The 15,638-nt window shown below is 39.4% G+C and overlaps 1 pseudogene; it reads right to left on the bottom strand.

The window, feature by feature from the left end:
- Window positions 1–3,712: 3,712 nt before the first annotated feature.
- LOC114612337 lies at window positions 3,713–4,464 on the bottom strand (annotated as a pseudogene).
- Between the last annotated feature and the right edge of the window lie 11,174 nt (window positions 4,465–15,638).

Genomic DNA, 15,638 nt, shown 5'->3' with positions numbered 1-15,638 from the left:
GTGATAGTAGATGCTGGCGAGGGTGTGGAGAAAGAGGAACACTCCTCCATTGTTGGTGTTATTGCAAGCTGGTACAACCACTCTGGAAATCAATTTGGCTGTTTCTCAGAAAGCTGGAAATAGTTCTACTTGAAGACCCAGCTATACCCCTGGGCATATACCAAAAAGATGTTTCACCATACCCCAAGGACATGTTCATTGCAGCTTTATTCATAATAGCCAGAAATTGGAAGCAATCCAAATGTCCCTCAACTGAAGAATGGATAAAGAAAATGTGATACATTTACATAACAAAATACTATTCAGCTATTAAAAACAAAGGCAGCATGAATTTCACAGGCAAATGGATGGAACTAGAAAATATCCTGAGTGAGATAACCCATATCCAAAAGGACATGCATTGTATGTACTCACTGATAAGTGGATATTAGCCAAAAAAAAAGCACAGAGTACCTAGGATACAGACCCAAATAAGTTAAACAAGAAGGAAGGCCCAAGTGACAATGCTTGAATCCCACTTAGAAGAGGGGAACATTGTGTACTTTTACGTTCTCTAAGTGTGTAAGTATTTAGAATTATGTTCTCTTGAAAAATTGCCCTGTCAAGAATTATGTTAAAAAATTCTTTATTGCTTTATAAAAATTTTTCTCAACTTCCACTTTGCCTCACATGAACATGATTACTTTAGCCATGTTTTAACTAGTATCACTGTGTTATGTCTTTGTGTCCAGTTACTGTCAAGCTATTTTCGTATTTATTTTAGAGCGAATTTATTGTAGCTATACTTGGGTCTTTTTTTTTTAAATCAACATGATAGTCTCTCTGCCTTGATAGGAATATTTTAACCATTCACACTTATTAATGTTGACATGGTTGAGTTTAAATCTACCATTGTATATTCTCTATATATCCCATGTGTTTATTTTTATTTCAATGTGGTGATGAACTTAGCAAGTATTTGCCCTCGGCATAATTTAAGTATGTAACACATTATTAACTGTAAGCACAATTCTGAATGGTACATCTCTATTACCTATTCATCTTCGGATTTTGGAAATTCCCATCTACTGATTAGGAACTCCATGTCGCATGCTTGCTCCTATCAGTTGGCAAAAACGGAAAGGAGTCAGTAGAGTGCAATGAGAACCATGGTTAGAAAACTAAGCTGCAGAAATTGAAGAGCCTTGAATGCCACAGGAGGATTCGTGCTTTGCTCAGCTATAGAGCCATTGATAAGAACTAGCAAGACAGGGGCAGAGCTTAAGGGTCAGGCAGCCTATTCATCCGCTAGCTGCCATCCATGTATCTGTCCTCTATCTCTCTCCACTGGCTCTTCTCAGATTCTTACCTTTAGTGGCAATTTCCTTCCTGTTATTTAGATCCAGCTCTGCCACATTAATGAGAGATAAGGGGATAATGAGAAATATTCAATATGCTATGCATAAATACAACAGAACGTAAAGCTACTAAGTTAGGACTCCCCTAAACCATGTCAGGAGATAATTTAATAACAGCAAAATACAAATTATAGGTAAATTTTAAGTTCTGAATAGCAAGTACCATGTGCATATAATGTGGAAAAACAAACCGAAGCATCATTATTGGTGTTCTGAAGATTTAAGGTTTCTTATCTGTGTAATTCCCCACTTAGCACACTAGAGTATATTTCAACTATAGTTAGTAAAAAGAAAATCGATTTTTTTATATTGTGTGTGTGTGTGTGTGTTAACTGTGGGACATTATCTCTAGATAGCAATCAGCAAAGCACTTATCTGAATTTGAGACTTGGAGTTCTCAATGAGCTGTATATGTTTGGAGATCCAGAGATGAGTCGATTTGGTTTCTGGGTATTGAACTGTTTGTTATAAAGAGAATAAGGGGGAGAGACAAGAACTCAAGAAACCATTTCCCACTGAGCTGTGTCTCTGGCTTTCTAAATATGGCATTGGGTTAAGGGAAGATGGCATCAACAGCCTGCACACTATCACTCCACACTCTCCCGAGTCTCAGGCTTAGCAGCTTGGCAAAAAGCCACAAGGCTTACATCTCAAGTTTGGCCCGCTCATAACTTCTTCAGCTAATTATTCTCACTTTGCTGCCTCAGGTGAAATTTAACACCATTACCCAAAAATCTCAGAACTAAACACTTCACAGTTACAAAAATGGATTATTCTTGTATAGATTAAGGAGGATTTAAGGAACCTCTGAGGAAGGAGAAATTTTACTATAGTGTTCTGTAAAATTGCTGCGTGTAAGCAACTGGACTAATTTGTAAATTTGTTCAAAAACTTTTTGAACAAACAACTGTAATTTTGATACCGTAGACATAGAAAATGATTCTCATGTCTACCAATCAGGTCCCACATTTTGAATAAAAACTATATGTGGGACAGTGGACCTTGCCAGAAAACTTGGTAAGGTAGAGCAGGTCTGATCCCTGGAAACGCGAGTGCACATTTGAGATGGTAGGCGGCTCCCTGCTCCCTGCCAGATTCCTGGCCTGGAACATGTGTCCACACTCCCCACATAAGGAAACGTGACTTGTGGTCACATAGGCCTAGAACAGGGTTCTCCATGTTAATGACGTACCTAGAGGCCCTGAGGGTTTAGCCAATACGTTTCCTTTTCCTGACATTTCTCCCTGCAAAAGGTAGTTTATCTCTGGTCCACCTTGAGAAGTCGGTACATCTATTTCCTATGATGAATAACCAATAAACAGTTTGGAACCAAGGACTGTCTCTACCATCGCCATGGGGAGCATGGAGAAGGCCTTCACCAACAGAGCCACTGGCTAAATATCCTGTAGAAGGCCTCTTTTTGGTTCCAGACAACCATTGCTACCTTTACTGATGAGAAAAGCCAGAGCTTCCAGCCCTGGCCCCAGCCCTGGCCCCAGGCCCCCCCCCGCCCCCCGCTCGCGGGGGGGGGGGGGGGGGGGAGGGGGATGGTCCTGGCCTTGTCGTGGGCCTTTGGACCTCCGACACTTCGTTCCAGACTTCTAGTGGCCACTAGATACCCAGGAGTCGAGAAATATCAGCTTCAGCTCCCCCATCTCAGACCACATTTTCCTACCCTCAGAATGGTGCATGCATGTGTGAGCTCATTCATGCATGTTTCCATTCAGGAATCTTCATGCTTTGATGCATGTGTGAAGGTAAGAAAATATCTAAATCTTAGGAATCATTCTCTATTACCTTGTGGGGTCTAGGAACGGAAGTCAAGTTGTCAGAGCTGCATGCAGGCACCTTTATCTGCTGAGCCACTGTGCCCTTCCTCAGATTCAGTTTATCTCCTCCCGTTTTTTTTTTTTTTTGCTTGTGTGTGATGTGAATTGATGTGTACATATGCTCACGTGTGTATGGTGCATATGTATGTGTGTTATGTGTGTGTGTGTGTGTGTGTGTGTGTGTAGTGTGCATGCAGGCCAATCTTTGATGTCAGTATCTTCCCAGATGACGTTCACTTTGTATATCGATATACTCCCAGTTAAACAATCTGGCTAGTCTAGCTAGCAAATCCAGTGATTCTTTCTCACCACCACAGACCCTGGTAAAGCCTTCAACTACATGCTGGGGACCCATTCTCTGACCCACTTGCACAGCAAGCATTTTATCTACTGAGCTGCTGTCTTTCCGGTATGCACCATGTTCCATCTATTTATTATTTATTTACTTTTTTTTCCAGTTCTTCCTGTTTATTAACTGGTCCACAGCTACTTGTCTTCTGGTCTGTTAAAGCAGTAATTCAGACAACACTTGCCACAGTAGTGCCTGTCAAAGTGGCTACCCATGAGAACTCCAGCATCACATTTATCAGAAGGACACTCTTGACAAAGTCCGCTGACTGCTATTTTCATCCACCTTATACTATTTCAGCACTGCCAACTTAACCTTCTTCCTCCTATGCTTATTATATTTGGGAGTGGTGTAAGACTTCTTTTTCCTTTTCTTAGCACCACCATGAAGTCTCAAGATGAAGGGTGGACTCCTTTTGAATGTTGTAGTCAGAGAAAGTATGACCATCTTCCAGCTGCTTACGAGAAAAGATCGACCTCTCTGATCAGGAGGGACTCCTTATTATCCTGGATCTTGGCCTGTACATTTTCTATAGCATCCAGGAGTTCAACCTTGAGCATGATAGTCTTTCCCATAATAGTCTTCACAAAAATTCTGCATCATGGCAATGGCTTGATGATAGTGGATCAGAAAGGCTTTTATCTATCTATCTATCTATCTATCTATCTATCTATCTATCTATCTATCATCTGTCTATCATTTATCTATCTATCATCTATCTATCTAGGTTGGGTATTTTCTTTATTTACATTTCAAATGTTTTCCCCTTTCCAGGTCTCCCCTTCAGGAACCTCCCTGTCCCATCCTCCCTCCCCCTGCCTCTATGAGGGTCCTCCCCCACCTACCTACTCTCGTCTTCCCTCTCTGGCATTCCCATACACTGGGGCATCGAACACCCTCAGGCTCATGGGCCTCTCCTCCCACTGATGACCAACAAGGTCATCCTCTGCTACATATTCGGCCAGAGCCATTGGTCCCTCCATGGTTACTCTTTGGTTGTTGGTTCAGTCTCCAGGAGCTCTGAGGGTCTGGCTGGTTGATGCTGTTGCTCTCCTGATGGAGCTGCAAACCCCCTCTTTCTTTGTTGGGTCTTTGTGTGGTTTCAGTATCAGTGTAACTGTGGCTTCATAGAACAAATTAGGTAGTGCTCCTTCAGTTTCTATTTTGTGGAATAGTTTGAAGAGTATTGGTATTAGGTCTTCTTTGAAGGTCTGATAGAATTCTACCCTAAATGCACCTGGATCTGGGCTCTTTTTGGTTTTGAGACTTTTAATGACTGCTTCTATTTCTGTAGGGGTTATGTGACTGTTTAGATGGTTTATCTGATCCTGATTTAACTTTGATATTTGGTATCTGTCTTGAAAATTGTCCATTTCATCCAGATTTTCCAGTTTTGTTGAGTATAGGCTTTTGTAGTGGGATCTGATGATTTTTTTGAATTTCCTCAGTTTCTGTTGTTATATCTTCCTTTTCATTTCTGATTTTGTTATTTTGGATACTGTCTCTGTGCCTTTTGGTTAGTCTGGCTAAGGGTTTATTTATTTTGTTGATTTCCTCAAAGAACCAGTTCCCAGTTTTGTTTGTTCTTTATCTAGTTCTTTTTTTTCTATTTGATTGATTTCATCCCTGAGTTTATTTCCTGCCATCTACTCCTCTGGTGTTTTTTCTTCTTTTTGTTCTAGAGCTTTCAGTTGTGCTGTTAAGCTGCTAATGTATGCTCTCTCCAGTTTCTTTTTTTCCAGGCACTCAGAGATATTAGTTTTCCTCTTAGCACTGCTTTTATTGTGTCCCATAAGTTTAGGTATATTGTACCTTCATTTTCATTAAATTCTAAAAAGTCATTTCTTTCTTTCTTTCTTCCTTGACCAAGTTATCATTGAGTAGAGAGTTATTCAGCTTCCATGTGTATGCAGGCTTTCTGTTGTTTTTGTTGCTATTGAAGACCAGCCTTAGTCTGTGGTTATCTGATAGGACACATGGGATTATTTCAATCTTCTTATATCTGTTGAGGTCTGTTATGTGGTCAGTTTTGGAGAAGCTACCATGAAGTGCTGAGAAGAAGGTATATTCTTTTGTTTCAGGATGAAATGTTCTATAGATACCTGTTAAATCCATTTGGTCCCTAACTTCTGTAAGCTTCACTGTGTCTCTGTTTAGTTTGTATTTCTCTGACCTGTCCATGGATGAAAGTTGGGTGTTGAAGTCCCCCACTACTATTGTGTGAGGTGCAATGTGTGCTTTGAGCTTTAGTAAAGTTTCTTTTACCAATCTGGATGCCCTTGCATTTGGAGCATAGATTTTCAGAATTGAGAGTTCTTCTTGGTAGATTTTTCCTTTGACGAGTATGAAGTGTCCTTTTTTTTTTGATAACTTTTGGTTGAAAGTCAATTGTATCTGCTATTAGAATGGCTAATCCAGCTTGTATCCTGGGGCCATTTGCTTGGAAAATTGTTTTCCAGCCCTGTACTCTGAGGTAGTATCTGTCTTTGACACTGAGATGCATTTTCTGTATGTAACAAAATGCTTGATCTTGTTTACATATCTATAGTTCGTTAGTCTATGTCTTTCTATTGGGGAATTGAGTCAACTGATGTTAAGAGATAGTAAGGAAAAATTATTGTTGCTTCCTGTTATTTTTGTTATTAGAGGTGGAATTATGTTTGTGTGGCTATCTTCTTTTGGTTTTGTTGATAGAAGATTACTTTCTTGCTTTTTCTAGGATGTAGTTTCCCTCCTTATGTTAGTATTTCCCATTATCCTTTGTAGGGCTGAATTTGAGGAAAGATACTGTGTAAATCTGGTTTTGTCATAGAATATCTTGGTTTCTCTATCTGTGGTAACTGAGAGTTGTTCTGGGTATAGTAGCCTGGGCTGGTATTTGTGTTCTCTTAGGGTCTGTATGACATCTGCTCAGAATCTTCTAGCTTTTATAGTCTCTGATGAGAAGTGTGGTGTAATTTTGATAGGTCTGCATATATATGTTACTTGACTTTTTTCCCTTACTGTTTTTAATATTCTTTCTTGTTTTGTTCATTTGGTGCTTTGATTATTATCTGACAGGAGGAATTTCTTTTCTGGTCCAATCTACTTGGAGTTCTGTAGGGTTCTTGTATGTTCATCAGCATCTCTTTCTTTAAGTTAGGGAAATTTTCTTCTATCATGTTGTTGAAGATATTTATTGACCCTTTAAGTTGTGAATCTTCACTCTCTTCTGTACCTATTATCTTTAGGTTTGGTCTTTTCATTATGTCCTGGATAGCCTGGATGTTTTGGGTTAGCAACTTTTTGCATTTTGCATTTTCTATGACCCTTTTGTCAATGTTTTCTATAGTATCTTCTGTACCTGAGATTCCCTCTTCTATCTCTTGTATTCTGTTGCTGATGCTTGCGTCTATGACTCCTGATCTCTTTCCTACTTTTTGTATCTCTAGGGTTGTCTCACTTTGTGATTTACTTATTGTTTCTATTTCCATTTTTAGATGCCGGATGATTTTGTTCAATTCCTTCATCTGTTTGTTTGTGTTTTCCTGTAATTCTTAAACGGATTTTTGTGTTTTCTCTTTAGGGGTTTCTACCTGCTTACCTGTGTTCTTCTGTATTTCTTTAAGGGAGTTGTTTATATCCTTAAAGTCTTTATCATCATCATGAGATATGATTTTAAATCAGAGTCTTGCTTTTCTGGTGTGTTGGGGTATCCAGGGCTTGCTGTGGTGAGAGAACTGGGTTCTGATGAAGTTAAGTAGCCTTGGTTTCTGTTGCTTATGTTCTTGCCCTTGCCTCTTGCCATCTGGTTATCTCTGGTGTTAGCTGGTCTTGCTGTGTCTGACTGTGGTTTGTCCCTCCTGCAAGCCTATGTGTCAGTACTCCTGGGAGACCAGTTCTCTCCAGGAAAAATTTTGGTATGGAGAGTTTTGGCACAGGGTCAGCTCCTGGGTGCAGACAGAAACCAGAAGGATCCTGTCCCCAGCTTTTCCATGGTTTCTGTGTCCTGATGGCTCTCAGTGGATCCCTCTTGGGCCAGGAATTTGAACAGAAGTGGTGATATTACCTGTGTTCACAGGTGTGTCTGCCCTCTTGGGAGACCAGCTCCCTCCTGGTAGCATTTGGGTATATAGTGCTGTGGCACAGGATCAGCTCTGGGCACAGAAAGAAACCAGAAGGCTCCAGTCCCAGGCTGCTCCTCGTCCATCTATTTATTTATTTAGTCAGCATCTTGTTGATAGCTCAGGCTGACTTCAAATTTATGAACATCTACCTGCTCAGCCGCCCTATTGCTGAGATATAGGTATGAGTCATCACATCTGGCTTCTGGGTTCATTCTCATTGAGTGAGGTCTTTGCAGATTTCCTTTCTGCCATTCAATGGAAATATGGACTTCTCTAGAAATTATCTGGGTTGCAGTAGTCCTTATTTTTCAAGCTCTCCAAATAAAGTAAATAAATGTGAGCATCTTAGAAAGTATTCCCAGAAAGAGAAAGGCAAAATGTGACAGCGCAGAAATTCTAGAAAAAGTAGATCTTTCTCTTTCATGTCTCCTTTTTACAAGGTATATCCAGCACAGAAGCTCGGGATAATGACAACATAACCCAGTTTGCTCCATTTTAATCAGTGAATGAAACTGGAGTCCAGCACAATTAGAGAGATGAGGAGGTCCTGAGTTTCTTGTTGTCAGTGTCCTGTTGCTTCAAGGTTGCCTGTGCTCTAATGGGGTCTCCAGATGACCAAAGACAATGGTAGAAATTCTGGCATGCCTCACTGATAAATTTTTATCTTTTATTTATTTTGAGTCAGGGCCCTACCATGTACCCCTAGATGTCTTATAACATGCTATGTAAGACCAGGCTGGTCTCAAATTCACAGAAATCTTTCTGCCTCTGTTGCTCAAGTGCTAAAGTTAAGGACATTGAGCCAGCATGTCTGGTAACATCACATATTTTTAATGAATCTAACTTGTTAAAGGTATTTATAGTTAATGTTTATTGAGAAATCAATATATAGCTATTTAGAGTAAAAGCTTTAAATGAATTATTTCAGCTAGTAATTATAACAACTCAATTTAATATTACTATTCGACCAATAAGAAACTACATGAGCATGTACACAATTTTCTGAAGGTCATTAGAAAATGGAGCTATGATTGACAGTACTTGGTCTGGCTGGAGATCTTGCACTGTTGTTCTATGTACTGTTCCACTTTTAATTTATTTGCAAGATATAGACTTCTATAAGTTTAGACATCTCTGATAGACAGATGGTCAGAAATCTAAAAAAAAAAAGCATATTTAACTTATGTCTTCAATTTATTTCAGGAAGGAAGAAACCCTGGTGCTTTAGAATCCCAGAATACTATGCTAAATTTCTGAGATGGACTCACTGGGCACCTATCCTCTTGGGTTGCATTTTGAAGCATATGGGTTGCTATGTTAAAACAGCCATCTGCCATCAAGAGCAAATTCTTGAGGAAATTGCTTTGGACCTAAAAGTATAGCACATGTTTGCTCTCAATGCTTATCATATGTTTACAATCTGGAAGCTTAAAAGAAGGAGGTAAAAAAAGGGGGGGTATATAAAAAGAAAAATGAAAAAGAAAAGCAAAAACAAACCAAAAGGAAAAAATCCAACTAATTAAAGAAATAAAAAGAATCACTTTAAAAAGATCATGTTGTCTTTTAACAGTGAGGGCAAGAGACAGAATTAAAGCTGACCAAATAGACAAGGCTAGTCACAAAATATTGTACAAGAATATGGTGTTAATGTGTGTCCAGGTAAAATTGGTTGTTTGAGGTAAAGGGTAAGTTAAAATGTTACGTATTTTATGTAGGCTTTCAATTATGACCCCCTAATGATGCCATAGTCCTAATCTTCAAACCTGTGGATGTGTTACCTTACACCGTGTAAAGAACTTTGCACTTGTAATTACATGAAAGCTCTTGACCTTTGAATAATCTCCTGCATCCCTGAAATGGTTCTAGTGGGATCACAAGACTTCCTATTAAAGGGAAATAGGAGGAACACAGTCAGAAATGGAGATAGGCTATCAGAAACAAAGTAATAAACTTTAAGGATGGAGGAAGGGACCACACTTGATGTGATCTCTGAAAGATGGAAAAAGTGAGAAAGTTGATCATCTCAACAGTTCCCGTAGAACAGCACAGTCTACAGACACTTTGAGCATAGTCCTACAAAACTCATTTTGGGGTTCTTATGTGAATATCTCTAAGAAAATCTATTTGTGTTTTAAGATACTGAGTTTGTGCTAATTTAATAGCCACAATAGAAAACTACAGAAAATTCTAAAACTTCATAATAGAATAATACACATTCCTTATCCTCTTGTCCTTCATCTTTATATCTAGTCCATGCCCCAAATTTATCTGTTTCCTCTGACCATATCTCCTTTCCATCTCATCTGCATCCCTTGAACAGCTTCTGACTGTATTCTCTAGATTGCTGCCTCCATTCCCGTAGCATAACTGAAGAATGGCCCTACTCTGCCAGAATGACACTGCTAAGGGTCTGTGTAAGAAAGTTGGTTGGGTACATACTACTTAAAGAAAAAGGCCCAATTCTTTACAATGACATTAAGGACAAGCTGTTCTTTCATTCTTTGCATCTTCATGCACTGTGATCCAAAACACAGGATTCAGCCCTGCTCCTGTGCCTTGATTCCTGCCTGGGATACTTTTCTCCCTCAGGATCATCTCAACTTGTCACACATGATAAAAGCAACTCAAGTTCAAAGTTAGCCTTCCCTAAACATTGACTACCTCTGGCTTCTTGGTGTCTAATCTGTTACAGCTGTTTCTATTCTTTAAGGCCAATCCCAGATAGTATTTTCTCTAGAAAACTTTCTCAACTCTTTCAGGTAGAAGTTAGTACTCTCATCTTGAAACATACTTATAAAATTGTTAAAACAACTGTCACAATTTTTCTTGTCACATTTGCTCCTGTGCACACATGTTTTCATTAAATAAGCAATTAAAAACAGAGAAACTGTCTTGCAAATTGTTATTATCCAGCTCTCCACAGCCTAGTTTATACACAATCTGATAAATTATAGGGTTATTAAGCTACTGAAATGTATGTGTTTGGGAAGATAGCAACTTATCTGCTATTTCTCTTCTTCCAGCTTAAGTTCTTAGTATAATGAAAGCTCCTAGCAATCATGGGAAACTGAGTACAGTGAGTCTTGGTGCCAGTGAGAATGACTGGTGGCTTCCTCTTCATGAATAGAGCAAAAATGTCAGTCGCTATAAACCCTAAAGACCAAAGCAGCAATTTGAGATGACTGAGTCTTTTGAGAGGAAAGAGTGGAACAGATTCACAAACTGTTATCTTGTACAGTCCAGATTATCTTGTACAGTCCAGAAAATCTGTGTGGTGCTGTGTCATTAGCCCCAGTGATAGAATTATATTTATTTTCAATTTTCTTCGAACCTGCCAACACATAAACTACTCCATCAGCCTGATCAATAATTTAGTGGGAGAGACTGGTCTCTTTTAGGGAGAGGGAGGGAAGAAGGAAGGATGACTCTAAATCAAGAAGTCTGTTAATATAATTGATTACAATCATTTTTTAAGGGAAAATATCAATTATATTTCAGTATTTGTTTTTAACAGTGGCCTCAAGTGAGATAAGAATGAAAAGAAACTCAGGATAGAAAGATAGCTCAGGGGTCAGGAGTCCATACTGCTCTTGCAAAGGACCCAAGTTCAGTTCCCAACACACCCAAGTTGGACTCACAACTGCTTGTAACTCCAGCTCCACAGGGATCTGACATTGTTGGCTTCTAATGATACCTGCACACACACACACACTCACACACACATACACACAAACTCACACATGCAATTAAATTGTTTAAGAAAAGAAATGAACTGTAATAAAAAAATTTGCCTAAATCTAACAAAAAATAGCCATTAGACTGTATGATAAAATGCCAAGCTACCTTTAAGTAAAGCCATGTGGTATAGGAATACACACTACCATCAGTACTCATGAACACACCTAAGAAATACTAGAGAATGCAAGCTGATACGAATGTAAAATGATTGGTTTGAAAAAAGTGAATTCATTTGCAAATGACTGAAAAACCTAGAATCCCAGATAATTTTAGCAAAATGGAAGTGATGTAAAATAGTCAGTTAGAAGATAGGCAGGCAAGGACCAATACCTTTTTTTGAAAACATGCTAAATAGTAAAACTTTGAAGGAGAAAACTCAGTCCTCTCTCAGTTCCAAGAAATACTTCAAAACATCTAGGAAGAACTTTGCCAATAAAGATCATAAAAAAAGCCTATAAAAATTTTATTTAAAGTTACAAAATGAAATATAAATGTAGAAAATTCAGCAATAAAAGAGCAAAATAATTGGAGTGTTAAGGCCCAAGAGTAAGTAAATATTAATGATGGACCAAAAGCTTATAAACTGATGAGCAACTGAACAGGAAACTGAGCAGGGTGCATGGAGGAAAGTCACAGAAAGCAGAAGTCACAGAGCAACACTGCCTGGATGTCCAGGAACCAAGAGACCCAGGATAGAATCAAACTACTGAAAAAAGAAGTTAATAAAATCATTCCCACAGGTGCCTAGTCCAATTGACACCAGAGAGGCTTCCTTCCTCCCACAGCTGATGGGATCAGATACAGAGACCCACAGCCAGAGCTATGGAAAGGGGAGATGTGTTCAGGGGTGGGAAGTCTGGGAGGAGTGGATGGAGGGGAGGGGTGTGCAGAGGCAGGGGGGACTGGGAGGAGTGGAGGGAGGGAAAACTGCAGTCAGGATGTGCTATATGAGAGAAGAATAAAAAGTAAAATATAAAACAGACTTCTAAGGATAAATTTTGGATTTTTCTAATGACTGGTATTGGTCACATGTTCATTGGTTGTTCACACTCCTTCTTCAGTAAAGTATCTATTGAAAAAAAACAAAGATTTCAAAAGTACCAAAAAATGCACACAAACTCAGGATAGTATAAACATGTAGCAATGAGGTTTTATTTGAAAAAAAAAACATGCCTATTAAATATTAGCATTAGATACAAAATGCTGGCAGAGGAGAGCTATGAGGCAAGAAGTCTCATCATGAGTGAAAGAGAGGTGCTACCGTGTTTGGGGCAAAGTACCTAGCAACGGTGATTAGTGAAGGGGGAAATAATTTCCTTCTGGGTATTCTCTACCATTGAAAAATGGATCTGGTGTGTAGGGTGTAAATGTTAGAATATGCATCAGAATTTGTGGTAGGAAAAGCTAATATGGTTTTTAATAATAAGTTGTATTTGTTATTATTCTCTCTGTGTGCCTGATGTGTGTATGTGGTGGGGGAGGGGATTCTCAGGAGGAGGTCAGACAGAGGACAGTGCTGTGGAGTAACTTGTCCCTTCTTTTTTGTTTTATTCATTTTTTTTATTTATTTATAGGTTCCAGGAATTGAACTCAAGTCTCTAGGCTTGTATGACTAGTGCTTTTCCTGCCTGAGCCGGATGATAAGGGTTTTTGTTTGAGTTCTCGATCCTGCATTCAGACAGTCTATGCTGAATTTCTCCTAAGGGTTGTGTTCTGAGCCAGACACCAGGAATTATGATTAAGATCTTCCACTTTGCAAAGGCTCTGCTTGTTGCAAGGAGTGATTGCACAGAGAGAGCAACAATGAGCAGATATTTCAGACTCTGTAAATGAGAGCAAGGATTGGTAAGATAGAGATTGTACTTGGGTAGGGGGAGGGCAGTGTGCTACCAGAGAGGACAATTATCGCCCGATTATTGAAGAAGATTACTAATCCTGACAAACATTATTGAGGAGCTTGACATGGTCCCTAAGACTCTAATGTTAGCAAACAAAGCTGCAGCAATGGCAAAAAAACACAGTTTGGAAGGGGCTATGGAAAAAAGCCAAATTAAACTAATTTTTCACTTCACATGAAGTCTCAAAGTAAGGGAAATGGGATGGTCGCAGTGAAGGCAGAATGTTTTCTGCAGATGTACAAGAGTCATCATGGCTGATTAAATGACTTCGAACAGTGTGTCCTGTCTGGGTGAAAGGGTCAGGCACATAGAGGTAAGCCGGAATAGACAAGCACACAGAAACAAGGCAGTAAGTTGTATGCGCCTGGGAGCTGACACTAAAAGTGAATTGGCCTGGGATTACTGTTTCCCTCTGAGAAATGTCTTGCCATTGGCATTCAGGTAGTCTGGGAGCAAGAGAGAAAGAAGAAAGATGTGATTATCAGAGAGGAAGACATACCCACTCCCCAAATACCCACAGAGCACCTACTGTCCACACAGTAGCAAGAGGTGGATCTAAATAGAAACTACCGGGAACTGCTAACCTTGTGGTGAGGAGCATAGCTTGCCCACCCCCACCCCAATTGCAGTGTTATGGTCTAGAACGGTAATGAGACTGAAGCTGGAAACAGGTAATCCTGAACTAGATGGTTATTGGAGATCTCAACCTGCACCATGAAAAGGGAAGGAAAAAGATAATCATAAGTCATAGAAAACATTATGCTGGTCCAAATTTGTCAGAGCATGATGGGAACACTGTGTTGAGAGTGTGCATAGCAGCCATTGTATAAACAACAATCATTAAATGTTGCTAAATTAGAGGAAGTCAATCAGGCTGAGACAGTGATTAAAGAGCTCAGCTGTTGAAAGGAGAAGAGCTGGGGTTAAGAAATGTGCCTCCAAATATACTTATTAGAATGGAAAATAATAGAGCATGCCGAGATAGTGGGTGAACCACAGGATTTCTTTTAAACGTGAGATTGGAGAAAATTGTAATGTGATTTTTTTTTAGAAGGGCTAACTTTGGAATGCCTGGGGCCCGTTCCTCTGTTATCAAAAACCAAGACCAGAGTAGACCCCTAAACTGATGGATCCTTTGCCAACAGAGCTTCCTGTAGTGGCAACTCTAAAGGAGGGCATCCAGGGGACAAGCCTGGGGTTAGCTCACAAACAGGAAAGTTGGACCAATGCCCCAGTGATGAACAGCAGCACTCCAATACTGATAATAAGAAGTAGTAGAAGTCGTAATAATAACAATAATAATGAGGAGGAGGGGGAGGAGGAGGAGGAAAAGGAGGAGGAGGAGGAAAAGGAGGAGGAGGAGGAGGAAGATGAGGAGGAGGAGGAAGAGGAGGAGAAGAAGAAGAAGAAGTAGAAGAAGAAGAAGTGCAAAAGTAACTGAAGAAGGTAAACCATCACCAGGGGTTATAAAAAAATAAAAAATAAAGATTGAAATTGGTGTTTTAGGCAGGTGGCAATGACTAAGTTCAAATCAGGTTAGTACAAAGTTTACATCATGTCAGATTGTATAACCACCACATCAAAGATAATTTCTGCTCAGCACAATCACTCAGTAAACATGTGCTATCTTACTTCTAATTTTTTTCCTGTTTAATTAAATGAGACAAAACCCGACATTTTAAATGACTAGGACACGGTGAACTAATTTCGTTTCTGTTGCTTCTACTATAAAATACCTGAACAAGAAGCAACTTTGGGATCAAAGAGGCCTATGCCACCATATACTTCTCAGCTACAAGTCCATTGCTGTGAGGAAATCACAGTGACAGGAACTAGAAGCAGCTGCTCACATCACAGCCACAGTCAAGAGAAATAACTAAATGTTCTGTTTGACTGTGCTAATCTTGACCTCCTGACTTGTATATAGTTCAGGATACACAGCCTCCCCGGAATAATACCTTCCAAAGTAGGCTAGGTCCTCAAGTACCAATTAATTAATGAAACCCCACAGATATGCTTACAGACCTAATGATATATGAATGTTATTCTATGGGTGTAGAAGATTCTCTCAAAGGTTTTGAACTGGGGTGTCTTCAGAGTAGAACTCATGTAATATTTGTAAAGAAGATATGTGTAAGATAAGAGACTGGGCCAATAATGGTTTCTCATATAAAGAAAAAAGAAGTAGCTGGAGTAGGGTAGTACATGTCTATAATCCCAACATAGGCTGAGGCAGGAGAAAATTGAGGTTAAGGCCAGTTGGAGCTATAGAGTTCTAGGCCAGATTAGGGTACATAGTGAGATCCTGTCTCAAAGGAGAA

This window comes from Grammomys surdaster, unplaced genomic scaffold, assembly GCF_004785775.1.
Source record: "Grammomys surdaster isolate TR1022 unplaced genomic scaffold, NIH_TR_1.0 126158, whole genome shotgun sequence".
Lineage (NCBI taxonomy): Eukaryota > Metazoa > Chordata > Mammalia > Rodentia > Muridae > Grammomys > Grammomys surdaster.
The sequence above is the reverse complement of the archived record's forward strand: the minus strand, read 5'-3'. Positions and strand labels throughout refer to the sequence as shown.